Source organism: Mercenaria mercenaria, chromosome 14 (genome assembly GCF_021730395.1).
Source record: "Mercenaria mercenaria strain notata chromosome 14, MADL_Memer_1, whole genome shotgun sequence".
In the NCBI taxonomy this organism is placed as follows: Eukaryota; Metazoa; Mollusca; class Bivalvia; order Venerida; family Veneridae; genus Mercenaria; species Mercenaria mercenaria.
In genome coordinates, this window is record NC_069374.1 from 63,706,833 (window position 1) to 63,722,513 (window position 15,681).

Sequence of the window (15,681 nt, forward strand, 5' to 3'; positions counted from 1 at the left end):
CAGATATTAAAAATGATTTTAATTCTTATTTTTCGAGAAATAAACAAATCGGCGAAACATTAAATTGTATTTTCTTGTAGTTTTTGAAATCGAAAGTAGATCGTCTATGTTCGGCTGCTTTCACGAAACGAAACAACTTTTTTATGAAAAGATTTAAATAAGAGGTAATTTAACCGTAAACTTCAATGTCAGATACTGCCAATTGCTGCTAAATGTCTTCGTTTCATCACAATTTGTAAAATATATTGTTGAAACTGGAGAAAAGTGTAATCGTATCCGGATATAATATTTTGGGTAAATATCGAGCTGTGTTATGAAATTTTAAGAAAAAAACTAAAAACAAACTGAAACTGGTAGACTATACTGTCAGTACATCAATCATTAGCCGACTCAGGCCCTTCAGGCCTTTGATTTATTAAAAGTTATGTGCACGATGCGTTTGTTTGTAAAACAGACAATAAATTCATTCTAAAGCAAAATGCTGTCGATGTCAGAGGAAAAATGAATTACCACATACATTGTCTAAAGGAATCAGACGAAGTGTTGGGTAAATAAAAAATGTGTACTTTCATTAAAACAATTGAAACTTTATTAGACTTTTGTGTGTTATTTTAAAATTACTAGTTAATCTTTGCAATGTGTACTACATGTGGTATGTATATAAACACACTGGCTGGGAAACTCTAAACTTTGTCGATATGGAGTTTATGTATGTCATTAAATTTCGTGATTTTTTACGTTAATGTAAATACAGTTTCCCGGCGATTTGATGCTCTGCATCAAACTTTTACTTGTTTTATCTGGGGACCATATGCCGCTTTTCATGGAATTGCACTCTGTGCATCATTGAACGTTCCGTGTGTACCGTCGTATGAAATACATCTGCGGATGTCTCTGAATTACATTCTGGTACTTATAACATGTGTAAATGTTGAGTTCTGCTGAACCCGGGGCTAGATGACGTGGACGTTGCTTGCACTTAAACTGCCGTCCATAAACATGCTAAATCAAACCGAGCCTGCAACATTTTCGTTTATGTTGTGTTAGGCGACCTGTGGTTTTCCTCTTTTTTATTTCATCCATGCGTCCGCTACGGCGTCTCGATTTGGTTAAGTTTTTGTATGTAAGCTGGCATCTCAGTAACAACTTGTGGGAATGGATTGAAACTTTATGCACTTATTCACCGTCATAAACTGACTTACACTGCACAGGTCCCATAACTCTATATTGTATAATTTTGATTAAGGTTTTATATGTAAGCTGGTAGTTCAGTACCTACTAACGGAAATGGATTGAAAACATCACAAACTTACTTGTTCATTGTGATGATCTGTCATGCAGTACTCAGGTCCCATAACTCTACTTTGTATTTTTACAAAATTATGCCCTTTTTTTCTACTAAGCAGTTGTTGATTAAATTTTTGTATGTAAGCTTGTATCTCAGTACCCACTAATGGGAATGGGTTGAAATTGTCCATTGTCATGAGCTGATATGCATTGTACAGGTTGCATAACCCTTTTTGCAATTTTACAAAATTATGCCCCCTTTTTTGACTTTAATATTCATTCAATTGACAAGGCTGTTGAATAGTCGAGCGTTGCTGTCCTCCGACAGCTCTTGCTTTTACATTACGTTGCCTATTTTTATCTATTTTTGACTGAAAATGCAATACCATAGTGTATATCTGCGATACTTTTCTACTGCGATTTAGGAGTATACAAAGAGGACTTTACTACTTTCTAATTGTTTAAGATTTAAACTAACATTCTGTAATTACTTTTGGCACATTGTTTGATTTTCATTTGACTGATAATTTGTGGGGCGATTTTGGTTAAAGACATACGTTCCTCTTCAGGTTTTTTTTATTGCAGTTTCAAGTTCTGTAAAACGTTGCAGTTTATATTTCGAAACTTTAGACTTTTATAGGTTGATGTACTCACACCTCTTTACGTACAAGGTTGTTACTATACCTGTCCATTATTAACCTGTACTTGTCCATTCTTAAAGTATCCATTATTTTAAGAATGGACAGTTACAGGTTAATAATGGACAGGTCTGGTAAAATAATCATGTGTATAGAACGGTATCGGTACAATAACCTATATAATGGACAAAACTAACAAAGGATTACATCACAACCGTGTTTTAATAACTGTTTTACCACACTGTTTAAGTTAGGAGGCTTCTAATAATTATAGTATAGCCATGGTTCACTTTTCCGCTATGTCCTCCACCTTTGTAGTAAGTTTCCATAAAATCATTTCAAAACATAGAAATGCCTCCAATAAGTAAATCTAATAGAGAGAAAGAATTCCAGAAGTGAGTTAAAGCGAAATATATTTGTTCTGGAGTTATGTTTTTGGTAAAAGTTTTATTAAAAAATAAGGGAGCAAAATTTATAATACCACTCCTTTCATACCCTAAACAACAGTGTAATGCGTAACTTGAACAAGGAGATGATTAAGGAAGATATTACGCCAGTAAAATGATCTACGGAATATAATTGGCACTAAGAGACATGATGCTGCTGGCATTGCCAGGGAAGTGTTAAAAGTCAATATCATTCAATTTAGTTGTTACGTGACTTTATAAATGTTTAATATTAATTCGAATAATAAAATGACTTGAAGAAATTCATTGCAATAGAGTTTAGGCCAGATTATTTTTGTTTAAGGGAAAGACAATAGAGACACAAACAAATGAATAACATACAAATTATTTGTGTTCATTTTCAAGACAAAATACTTTCTCAGTAGAATAAATAAAAATTGAATGTCTATAACAGTTGCCCTTAAATATTGTTCTTACATACCTTTCATTAGGTTATTTTGTATTCCCTCCTATTTGGGATATCCGTGCTTTTGATGTTCTTTATAGCAGATACACGTTGCTAAAACAGATAATAGTTAAGGGTAGAGTTGTCGGAAGCACAAAGCTCTTAAACACAGCCTCAGAGCCACGCATTTGCAATGTAGGCCTACAACAAAAAAAGCTGTAACGGAAAAATATTGGAGATGGATTGCTTCAAAAATCTAACAAGTACATATTTATGCAAAGTATAGATAGAGGGATGTGGTGGGATGGGACTTGTAAGGGGTAGAAAGAGGGTGGAGAGGAGGCTAAAGGGGGAAAGTAGAACAAGGATGAATATATAAAGGGAACACAGTTACACTACAACGTAAACCACAATAGCGCAGACATTAATGTACCAAAGATAAACACAAAACCGCACTCAACTAAACTACTATCATAGATTATTAGATAAACAGACAAGTTAGATAGAACAAAACTGTAGGGCACCGCTTTAGACACACAGGCAAACAAATGCACACCTATAAGCAGTGAGAAACAATCGTGCGTCGGTCCAGGACTCCGGCAGCCAAATTAAAGAGGGCAACGAAAACTAACTCATAGTAAAAGTTGGGGGGGGGGGGGGGGGGGGGGGGGCCAAAAAGGGGAAGCGCAAATGCAAGGGGAAAGGATTGGAGCGATAGGGGAGTGAAGAGAAGGAGGGAAAAAACGCAAACACCAAACAAGACAACACAGGCAACAGAATATACAAGACAGACAGAAAAACAGTTGAAAATAGGGGCACGATCAGTAACATATAATAAGGAAGCTAGGGTTTTAAACGCGTATAGGTCATGCCAACCTTGCACGTACCCAATTTTTAACAAAAGTGTTTTTTTTTGTCTGAAATTTTCTTTTTCTTTAACAACCAAAATTCACTGCCATTATGAGTTTTCTTCTCTGAAAGATAGCATATACAGTGATTTTGTTATACCATCCGACAAAATGTTGAGCGTTTTAAAGGTCACTGTGCTCGATTTGCCAAGATCACATTGTTGTATGAAGTGATTGCGTATTCCCAGACTTTGCCATTGACTTACAAAATTCATAACAGATGCCTTATGTTTCAAATAGAAGCGAGCTGCGCTGTCATATTGATTCAATTAAATATCGATAATGGAAACGAAATCAATTAATTGTACAGGTAAAATGCAATGACTCATTTATCTGACGCTGATCAGCAGACAGCAAGTGAAAGGACGAGCAATTGCTGCAAATTTAGTTTAAGCGGGAACAATACTTGCAGACGTGAAAAAGATGGCAGTAATTGAATAACATTATTCATGCATACTTGTTTTGGAAAAAAACGTGGTTTTATTTTTCTATTAGCTTTGCTGATTGGTAAGAGTAGAAAACCACTTGTCGCCTAACACGACATAAAGAAAATGTTGAAACTCGGTTTGACTGAGCCCGTTCATAGTTGTTGGAAATATAAAATGAACGAGAATATCTTATTACAGATGAACGGTGCGTTTCTGAACGGGTTTTCACTCATGCGGATGCCCGTATAAAAGTTCCTAATTATGTTCAATACCATTTTATGTTGCAATATTGTACTTTAAACCATTTCAGTTTCCGTAACTTGTACGTAACAGTTTTATCGCCTCTTTTTTTCTATCATTTTAATAACGCCCGCTTCCTAAATGCAACATCCTTTAAAATACGACCATTCCCAATTAATTCATGCGTACATCTTAAAACGATTCCTTTTTTATTGTTTTAACGGAACAGGTAGATGACTCCACCATAGACAGTCTGCCTCGATAGAAGTCATCTGACTTGGCTCATAAAAAATAGTGTTTTCCTAGATTAACTTTAGATTGCCTAGGTGTCCACAAGGATGCGTATGCAGTTTGTTTGACTAGTTTGCGTGAAGTTTATTTTTCGTGTGTTGTTTGGATGACTTTATTAAGACATATCAAAAAGCACCCGGCCAAGAGGTCTATTACCCAACAGGGAATGAAATTCGTATGAAATCAATGGCTTACATTAGGCACCCTAATGTGTTTTCTAGTAAAAGAAGTCAAGTGCCACATTTGTGATCAGGAGAAGTTAATAGGTTCTTATGTAATTGTACTAAAACAGTTTGTAACTGACCAATAATACACTGAAAATACACAAAATAGAGACAAAACTATACACAATATACATGACCGTAGCGAGCATAAAATTAGGGACACAACTATACACAATATACATGGCGTAAGCAAGCAATTAAATTTTACCCAGGCAATTGAGCATGCGCATTTGTTCGTGGTTGTTAGGTAAATTTGGATGGTAAAGGCAAAGCGCCGATAGGGTTTAGTTAAGAAGGTTGTGTCCCACCCTCCGATATAGGAGTTTTTTTAATGGTGGGGGAGGGGAGGGGTAAGTGGAGGCCCCCCGAGAAAGAATAGGATATATGATATGAAAAACACACTTTGGTATGCTGTTTTTATTGAAAAGAGAAAAATTACCCTTTACATTCAGTGATCTACCCCGGGTACTAATATTGATTTATGGTTCGTTTATAGTGTGTAACACTGGTCTGTTGATGCGTCAAGTGTGAAGTGCTGTGTGTTGTGTGCTTGTCACCTTCCGCTATCAGCCTCCACCGCTGGCTAGCCTTCTGGTGAACAAGGAGCCGAGTGCGAAAGTCTTCCCTGCCAGTACATAGCCTATCTGCAGACAAGCCCATTGCAGTGCCCCCCAGTTGGTGCAACACGGTAACTGAGCACCTTGCGGCCTCGGGCAGAACTGCAGTTGACTCGGAGGAGGTCTGCCCCCAGACATGTGGCATACCAGGCCAACCGGTGTGTGGACGCGCCCTATTGCATATGAAAGATCCCCAGTTGTGTTCCAAGGGTAGGATATGACCTCGGAACTAAGGTGGAGTTAACAGCCCCGACAGAAACCTAGAGAGTTGAAGACAGAGGTGCTGGGCCATTGGTACTCTCTTAACGAACCACAACACCATGCAATAACGCTATGACTACACAGCCATCTGGTATTCAACAGTGTAGTGTCTGCGAACGAAGGAGAAGCAGATTCGTTTGTAATGTGTCTCTCTTGCAATGGCAGTCTCGGATGCAACGCAGGACTTACTTTTTCTTACTTTCTGGGAGGTGTATGCATAACATTCTTCTTGGCGGATCTCCTGGTTTATCTCATACGAGTAAAATCAAATGTACAAATGTTCAAACAATTTTCCCTACAGTCAAAGTTCCGTCTAAAAAGGACTTTAGTTTTCTATGGAAACACTTATTTCATACAATGACAAGGATGTCGCTAAAACTGTACACCAGTATAACTCACCACAGAGATAAGAGCAGAATTCTTTATGTCGTAAAAATAAAATGAAATATTCATTCAAAGTTTATAAAGAACATTTAAATACACATATTTTAACGATTACAGCATAAATGAAATCCCATCAATTGATAATGATACCACAGGTCTACGCGGCATTACCTATCATCTGGATATATCATTTTAACAGCAACCTCGCGCTTAATAGTATCCAAAAAAAAAAGTGAAAATAAATCACACCGTTGTCCATCAATGATATTTTGATAAAAAGGAAATTCATTAACTATAAAGATAAATCATTATTTTTCAAATGATTTTGCTCTTTGGTACCAAAATGTTTTTCCATTTTGTTTATTTTGAACCTTAACCGTGTTTTGAAATCAGATTAGATTTGGGAAAATTGAATCTATAGCGGATATAAGATAGCCACAAAACGTTAGTTTGTAAACTTTTCTGGTGGAAGATACAAAATACCAGAGATTTTTTATAGTCGGTGTTACATATAATACAGACAACATAGCTATGTACAGCTATTGACCGACATAAATGGTATAATGAGTTATACAAACAAATGTGGTTAAACCTGAAATACATCTGTTAATCTTGGCCTAGGCCTAAATAGTAAAGGCCATTTATGGCCGAAATGCCAAATAAAAGAAAAAACTCGCAAAGAATTGATTTTTTGTGTAAGTATTTTACAGGATGTATGTAACAACATATTAAAAGTATAGGAAAGTAACATGATGCAAAATGTCTATTTTGGGGTAAAAATGTTAAAAAAATAAATGAAACTGTGGATTTCTGGAATCGACCCATAGCAACTGAACTATGCATCTTAAGAGATCCAAATTTGGCACAACATTAGATTACTATATTGTACAAAACGTAGATTAATTAGAAATTTTGAAAAAAAAGCAAGATGGCGTCCTAAATCCAATATGGCCGCCATAAAAACGACATTTAAACTAGAATTATCATTGATTTTATGTTAAATTGTCTCATATCCTTGCTTTTACACACAATAAGTTGATTATTGTTATATGCAGCTTAAGATGGAAAACATACTGCCAGAAGATTCAATATGGGGCAATAGTGCAGTATACAGACAACATTTTTGAGTCATTCAGCAGTAGAAATTATCGTTTAACTTCCTTATTTACTTACAAAACATATAAAAGTTCAAGTATTTGTTTTCTTAGTAGGATCATTTCCCATCTTTTCTTAGTAGGATCATTTCCTACCTGATAATCATGTTTTTGAGAAAAATTACATTGAAATTGTTTACAGTTCTGTTTTCACTAAATAGAAAAATGGCGCGAAATAGATGATAGTTGCATAATGGCGGATTCAAATAGTCCTCAGGTTTTGTTTCATTATTTTCTTTTCAATTCTTGCTGAAATCACATGAGAGATCTATGCTTGATCTGTAGGTAGCCCTTTCCTAATGAAATAATATCATTACAGAATTTGCCATGTATACTTAGATCATACATCACATCTACAATCTGGAGTCTCGATCATTGTTAGCTAATTTTGTAGTTTGAGTATTTGACTGAAAATATTTCCACGCATCAAACATGACCCCGACTTTTATATGTCTTTATTCAGAACTGACAATATTCTGTAAGAAAATGTAAGTTACAGACATTTTACATTTTAAATCGGTCCTGGTGTGTGCTGCGGCCATTGCAAGTACGTGAATTTTATATAGAATAAAGAAGAACAGCTATTTAGTGTGTCGTATGTGGTTAATATCAGTGATAACTTGATTTCATCATCACACATGATGTTATATACAATAGTAAAAGGGAACCAACTATTTATTAGAGCAAGTACTCATGTTCTTGTTGTAAAATATGTTAGAATTTGAACCTATCAGAAACAAGATATAGCTGCAGTTAAAACACACCTCTGCTATGTAAGTTAATAAGACAGATTACAATGAAGTCATTTTCTATCCAGCGATTGATGTAAACACATTGAGGATTCAACTTATAATTTATCCAAGTACCTTAAATGAGCTATTACAGCTACACTGAAATGGCAGATAAATGGCAGATAAATTACATAAAAGAAGACTTGAGACTAAAAAAGTGTTGCAGTATTGTAACAAAAAGTGTTGCAGTATTGTAACAAAAAAGTGTTGCAGTATTGTAACTAGGTTTCGAGCTTAAGGGCGAGCACATAGAAATTAAACCTTTACGGGATAGACAATAGCAAATACAGGCTGAGCATTGGAAAGTTGAGAGACGTTTGGTTTGGTAACCTTCTGAATCAGTAAGAGAGTTCCCGCTCACAGACGGGGTTCAACATTCATACCAATATGGTGGTTTAATGCTATATGTTATAGCATATAAACACTGAGCATCCAAGAGTCAGGGCAATCATACTGAGTTGCAACTTCAAGTAAGAGAACATCGGCTGAACATCTATGTAAAAACACATCTATGGATGTCTCTGAATTACTTTTTGTACTTTCAGCATGTGCAAATGTTGAGTTCTGCTCAACCCGGGGCCAGAGGGCGTGGACGGTAGCATGCATTTCCATTACCGTCCATGAACAGGCTCAATCAAACCGAGTCTGCAACATTTTCGTGTTTGTTGTGTTGAGCAACCTGTGGAGTTTCCATTTTTCTATTTTTGTATGTTGACCATTCAAAGACATTGTCTGATGGGAACTTCAACAAAAAAACCTGTCAATATAATATCCCCAGCCTATAGAAGTTTGAGCTGATTATCATTATTTGAAGGTTGTTAGTTTAAAGCATTGAGTGATTTTTGCCTGATCCCTGAAATTATCTAGCTCATAACCAGAGATACAAATTAGCAGGGGTCCAGTAGCTCATGGCTAAATAGATTTTGGGCTGGGCCCCTAAAATTGTTGAGAGAAAATGCCTATTTACCTAATGTTAAATATTTATTTTTGACCGTCTGGTCCCTAAATAAAAATAGTTAGTTTATATCCCTGATAACTGCAATTATTTATGAAATATTGGAATACAAATCAGTTAGGCGAGATAGTTAGAGAAAAAAAAATATACATGAGGTATATGGTTTCACTAGCTCTACATGTTTTAACAAAGGACATTCTACATAGTTTGCCAGTTAGTCTGAGACATTGTCACCTTAGTGATTGAACCCATTACAATGTTTAAGATACTAAAGGCATAGGCACTCTCCTGGGCCATATAACTCTAATTTGACATACATAATATTGATATAAATATGCTACGTGGAAGTGTTGTTATGATATAGGTTTCTTTGCTTTTGCAAAGCATATTTGTGTAAAATGTTATCAATTTATGTTCTTGGTAAAGGTTATAACATACTTCATAGCCGTTTTTCTTTATTCTTTACAAAATTCATATATTTCCAATGACTGTAGCACTCATCAGGACCTATCTTAAATTTTTATAACTCACATTGTTTTGCAGAATATTTTCAAATACTAAATATAAAGAAAAAAGCATGAGTCATGTTTGATGCAGAAAAAAATTTTTTCAGTCAAACACATTTTTTAAACTGCAAATTTTTAAATTAGCTAATGAATGAGACCCTTAAACTGTAGAGGGTGGTGTATGGTCTAAGTATACATGACAAGCACTGTTTTGTTATCATTTCATTATGAAAATGCTACCAACATGTCAGGTAAAGATTTGTCATGTGACTTCAGCAAGAATTGAAAAGAAATAAGGAAAATAGCTCTACAGAGCCAAAAATAAAATCGAGGACTATATGAATCCGCCATTATGCGACTACCATTTTTCGCGCTATTAGCCTATTTAGTGTCTTTATGCCTATAAGATATACTTGTTTCTCTAACATTGTGCAAGTTTCATTTGAAATGTACAAACAACCCAGATGCATGTAAAAACACAAGGTTTTAGTCTGATACCAACAGGGTCTAAGGTTTTATGGTAATTTCAGTAACGTATGACAACTCGTCAAATTTTGGCATAAATAGCTGTCACAACATAATTTTCAATCAGTTATCATAACTGTAGCCTACTTTTGCCCTGTTTTGTAATGTTTACTCGAATCTGTATACAAATTACACATTTAAGCAGTAACTGTTAAATATGTTGGTTGTACCTCTAACTACTAGAAATCAGTAATATTTAGAATACTAATGTGCAGTTTTTGAGAAAAAAATACCGTACAACCAAAACATTAAAACTGTGATATTTTTGTATTGTATCAATATTTAATGCAAAATTGCAATAATTTTGTCATTTTCTATCAATTCTAGTCAAAGAAAACCTTTCCCATGTGGCCAGATTTCATTTTTTACCAATATGCCCTTGTATGTTACAGTACACTGAATAGCTGTTCTTCTTTATTCTAGATAAAATTGTCATATTTCTAATGGCTGCAGAACACATCAGGACCTACTTTGAGTATCTTTAACTTACATTTTCTTGAGGAATATCCCCAGTCCTGAATAAAAATCAGAAGAAAAGCGGGGATCATGTTTGATGCAGGAAAAATATTTCAGTCAAACCATTTTAGAGGCATTTTCCTATTCAGTGTATGTATTCCTAAATAATTTTGTGGCGGCCATTTTGGAATCGGGAAGCCATCTTGAATTTGTTTAAGACTGAAGTTTGTGCGTTTTGATATAAAATGTATGTATGTACTATGATGTTGGTCATCTTTCACACTATTTGAAGTTTTTGAAATACTTAAACGGTTTCCTGTATAATGAAAATTTAATGGCGGCCATCGTGGATTTTGGCGGCCATCTTTTTTTTTTTAAATAATCTTGGGCTTGATTTTTTTGTATTATAATTCTCTACTAACATGCAAAATTTCGCTTTCTTAATACAAACAATGAAATTATTATGGGTCGATTCCAGAAATTCATAGTTTCAATTATGTTTTTTAATATTTTACCCCAAAAATGCATTTTGCACCATGATACTTTTCTATACTTTTAGTATGTTGTTACATACGTCTTTAAGAATGCTTACACCAAAAATCAATTCTTTGCGAGTTTTTTCCCCTATTTTCATAAAAGGCCTTTACTATAAAAGCTAGTTAAAACAATAGAGGTTAAAACACTGAACTGAAAAAGAACAAAAGAGCACTAATGCGTTTTTAGAAAATGGTTTCAGACATCTACCACATCAAACCAGATTTGTTATGGTTTGATTAACAGCTGTATTTCAGAAATAAGTAAAAGGAAATTACTACTTAAAGAGGCATTACAAAATAGCTGTATTCTTTTGTGTTTCCATGATGTTAATTACACATGCTTTCATTGCTTTGCATAAAAAATATGAGATATGCAAGAATTTATAATTTCAAATTGACAGTGAGATATATTAGGCCAAGGCAATGTGTTTAATGTCTTAAAAATTTATTGAATTAATGTAGTAATATGTACATACATGTAAATCAGTGTATTTAGTTAAATTTCAATCACAATTTGTTTCTACAGTGTAAGACAGTTATTTATCTATATCTTAAAACTATACTGAAAAAAGACTGACTGAATATGTTTGCAGATAAAGTTGTGAAAAAAACATTTATTCAGGTAGAGCCTAAATTGTCCAGCTGAAAATGTGTATATTATCGGTATTATAAGAATGATTTTCATGAAGTTTTTGTGTGCGAAAAAAGTAGGTCACTAGGTCGTGGTGGGTCTGTAAGAGCAGACATATCATACTCCAAACAAAATATAAAGCAAATAAATGAGCAACAACAACATGCATAATACAAGCAATCAGAATATGCATAATACTGAGCACACTAAAAATACAAATGGTTGATAGAAGGCGGAAAAAGCACGAACTGAACATAACAAAAATAATTTAATGAGAGTAACAATAGCAAGTAATCAGCACATGCATAATTATACTAAGCACACTGAAAATATATTGGTTGACAGAGGGCGGTAAAAGCAAGAACTGAAAATAACAAAAATAATTTAATTAGAGCAACAAGAGCATCTACAATTCTGCCAGTCCCACGAGCTAATCAGACTCCGGAACTAATTCAGCCCCGTAACATCTCTGAAATGCTGGGGTAATGAGTTTCAAAGTCTGGGAGCCGCGGAACGGAAAGATTTTTTAGGACGTATCTTGTACTGATTACCTGTGGGACGTCAGCCGTTTAGGTGCATCTAAAAGAATAAGAATTATTTTTTATTTTAACTAAATCGTGGAGATAAGATGGGGACTATTGTTAATTATCTTGAAAGTTTCTATAGCCATATATCTTAGCCGTCTAATTTTTAAAGTTGGGAATTTGGATTTACTTAATAGCCCTTCATAATCTGAATGATAATCGTTGTAGCTGAATCGCAAAACCATTTTCTGAATGTTTTCTATCTTTTTGGTATTTACTTCCCCACAGAATGGCCATGTTAACGGACAGTAATTGAAATTTGATAGAATGAAAGAATAATATATATTTAGTTTTCCCAGTTAATATAGATCTCTACCAATACGTTTTAAAACATTTAGTTGTCTAGAAACTTTCTTACAAATATTTGAAATATGAGTATCAAAGTTTAACCTAAAATCAAAAGTGACACCTAGCAGATTTACTTCCTCACCACAGTTTATTTTATTTCCAGCCAAATTGGAAACAGGAAAGGGAAAGTTAGATTATAAAAGAAAAAAAAATAATCAGAAAGTAAAACAAAACTTAATTTCTTCAATTTTCTATCTATTACGATGTAGATAAGGCATACGTTGTTTTACCTTAAGATACGGCATTACTTAAAGTATTTCGTATCTTACGAGAAGATTGAGGTGATCACAAAATCCCTTCGAGCAAGAAAGGGTGACATTACCGCCATCTTAGGACTTAAGGGGCCTTTAAGCTTGTCACCCAGAGCTACAAATCTATGTATATATGAAAAATATACGGTGTCGCATATACGAAAAATATACGAGAAAGATACGTCCTGTACTTTTTATACGAAGACGTGTAAATCGAGCCCCGTATTCCTGGCATATACGGAGAATATTCTTGGTGGTATAAGAAGCATATACAGGAAATTCAAGTCACGTACATGTACTTCAGAAATGTACAAAATTTTAAATCCCGTATTTCCGGCATATACGTGAAATAAACGGAGTTGTATACGAAGAATATACGGGAAATATAAAACTCGTTTTTTCGAAATATACAAATGTTTAAATCCAGTATTTCCAGAATATACGGTGATTATACGGGGTTGTATACGAAATATATACGGGAAATATACGTCCAGTATTTTCGAAATTATTTATATCCCGTATTTCATGCATATTCGTGAAATATACGGAGCTGTATAAGAAACATATACGTGAAATATTCATCCCGTATTTTCGAAATATAAGGGTTAATCTATTCCCGTACACCAGACATAAACGGGAAATATACGGCCTTGCATGCGATCAGAATAACCCTTTTAAAAAATTTCCATATTTCAATAATATACGGGGTACCGTTAGTTTAGTTTATACTAGCTCGATTGTGATGAAAGCTTCACAAGCTTATTGTAACCACTCTCGAGTCCGCTTCCTGGAAAAACCAGTACTAATATCATATGAGAAGTCATGGTCGTGACCCCAGTGGAGTTCGAACCCACGACCCCTGGACTGAGCGGCCGACATCTTATCCACTAGACTACCGCTCCCCTTACTTAAGAATTCCGGATTTTATAGTATAGAGAAATCCTTATTTTACTAGTAGGCTATACGGACTTTCAATTATGCGAGCTTTGTACACGCCGGTATTTAAGTTTTCCCGTATTTCTTCCCGTATTTGGGTAATATACGGAATCCCGTACACTCCCGTATATTTACTCTTTTTTCCGCAGTGATTTATACAATGTAATTTTTAAAAATGGCGGAAATTAAGAGCGCGGTGATTACGTCTTCCATCCACAAGAGTTTTGCCACTGACATTTCTAAAATATTTCCTTTTTATGTTTTACTTTTGCCTTTGTATTTTGTGTATGTGTTCACGATGAATACATCTGTTCATGCTGATTTAGGGTTAAGAGCTTCAATGTGATTAGACATCGTTCTTTGAGCAAGGCTGTTACAGTAAATATTGAATTATTTTTCGCGTTTTAACAGAGTTACTCTTTCTATAATATAGGCGTCTTTGACCTTTGTGTGACATTTCGTTTGACACATTTCCATTTCTCCCTCTGTTACCGTTACTTTCCAAAAACTTGCAATAGGTTATGACTTGATATATCTGACTCAGAAACTGCTTTTTCAAAAAAACTCGTTAACAAGATTTACATTTTAAGGAATTTGTCAACAACATAGCTATGCTTGTTACTTGTTACACATATTAATTTCAGATTGATATATGGTTGTAAAACGAATGTTAGCACTGCTCATAGCAATAAATGTCTAAAAAATATATTTCGAAAAGTGAATTCTTTCAGTTCAATAAAGTAAAAAAATCTCTTAAGAATGTTCATAAACACTGCTCCCTTTACTACGAAAGCCCGGTGGTGACTTCATATTTCAGTATTTCCATTTCCTATTTCTCATTTCTCACTTCTTGATTTTGGTATCGAAATCGAGAAATGAGAAATGTGAATTTCACATTTTACACTTCTCATTTCTCATTTCACGATTTCGACACCAAAGTTGAGTAGTGTGAAGTAAGAAATGTGAATTTCACATTTCACACTTCTCATAGTTTCTATATGTTTAACTGTGTAATTTAAGAAATGAGAAATAGTAAATGGGAATACTGAAATTGACATTGAAATAACCACTGGGCTTTCGTACTTTACAATTAAATTAATTTCAATACGCTTTCGATGAATAAAAAGAATTTTGAGAAAGAAATGTTTTCAATAATTCATATGATAAGAATGAATAGGTTTAAACTATCCACTTGCTAACCGTATTTACGATCAGTTGACACTCTAGACTTAGAAGAGGATGCTAACCATCGCAGTAATATTCAATACAAATGAGCCGCACCATGAGAAAACCAACATAGTGGCTTTGCGACCAGCATGGATCCAGACCAGCCTGCACATCCGCGCAGTCTGGTCAGGATCCATGCTGTTCGCTAACAGTTTTTCTAATTCCAATAGGCTTCAAAAGCGAACAGCATGGATCCTGACCAGACTGCGCGGATGCGCAGGCTGGTCTGGATCCATGCTGGTCGCAAACCCACTATGTTGGTTTTCTCATAGCACGGCTCAAATTATGAAGACTTAAGCACCATGTATGCAAGTGTAATTTTGTATTAATATCCGAATATGCTTCTACTGAAAATTATGAAGCCATAAGAATACGATCGCCTGTAACTGAAATTACTTAGATAAAAACAAAAGAAACTAAAGCCAAATTAAAAGGATGTTGAATTCCAGGAACTGACACAACAGCTAGAACTAAAAGTGTGCCGTCAAGTAGACGTTTGTGACCCAACCTTCTTGAAGTCTCTTGAACAAGATTTATTTGTATACAGAATAAGCTGCGTTATATTTAGTGTCAGACATTTACAAAAAGTCACAATTACATATTTTGTTTAGTTTTAAGTGGCACCAAATAGGCAAGTTTGATTTGAAGGGG

General features: G+C 34.7%; 2 protein-coding genes across 2 annotated transcripts in view; one reads left to right on the forward strand and one right to left on the reverse strand.

The window, feature by feature from the left end:
* Window positions 1-15,681, reverse strand: part of LOC123527054 (uncharacterized) — a 491,978-nt gene that overhangs the window by 331,952 nt on the left and 144,345 nt on the right. The window lies entirely within an intron of this gene.
* The window catches only part of LOC123527929 (galactoside 2-alpha-L-fucosyltransferase SEC1-like), a 34,142-nt gene that overhangs the window by 13,779 nt on the left and 4,682 nt on the right, over window positions 1-15,681 (forward strand). The window lies entirely within an intron of this gene.